Source organism: Eurypyga helias, unplaced genomic scaffold, assembly GCF_000690775.1.
Source record: "Eurypyga helias isolate BGI_N326 unplaced genomic scaffold, ASM69077v1 scaffold26458, whole genome shotgun sequence".
NCBI classification, from domain to species: Eukaryota; Metazoa; Chordata; class Aves; order Eurypygiformes; family Eurypygidae; genus Eurypyga; species Eurypyga helias.
In genome coordinates, this window is record NW_010266653.1 from 18422 (window position 1) to 19034 (window position 613).

The window sequence follows — 613 nt, forward strand, 5'->3', positions numbered from 1 at the left end:
TGCATGCCCGGTGCAGTCTCGGTGCCCCGTGCCCAGTGCAGTGCCGGTGCCTGGTGCAGTCCTGGTGCCCCATGCAGTGCTCCAAGCCCAGTGCAGTCTTGGTGCCCCATGCAGTCCTGCATGCCCGGTGCAGTGCTGGTGCCCCGTGCAATGCCCCGTGCCCGGTGCAGTCCCCCTATGCTCGGTGCAGTCCTGGTGCCCCGTGCAATGCCCTATGCCCAGTGCGGTGCCTGGCACAGTTCCCCATGCCCGCTGCAGTCCTGGTGCAGTGCCCATTACCACTACAGTGCTGGTGCCTGGTGCAGTGCCCAGTGCAGTGCTGGTGCCCGGTGCAGTGCCCCATGCTCGGTGCAATCCCGGTGCCCGGTGCAATGCCCATTCCCATTACGGTGCCAGTGCCCAGTGCAGTCCCAGTGCCCCGTGCAGTGCCAGTGCCTGGTGCAATCCCAGTGCCCAGTGCAGTCCCGGTGCCCGGTGTAGTGCCCATTCCCACTACGGTGCCAGTGCCCGCTGCAGTGCCTGGTGCAGTCCCAGTGCCCGGTGCAGTTCCCCATGTCCGGTGGAGTCCCGGTGCCTGGTACAGTGCCAGTGTAGTGCCCATTCCCACTACGGT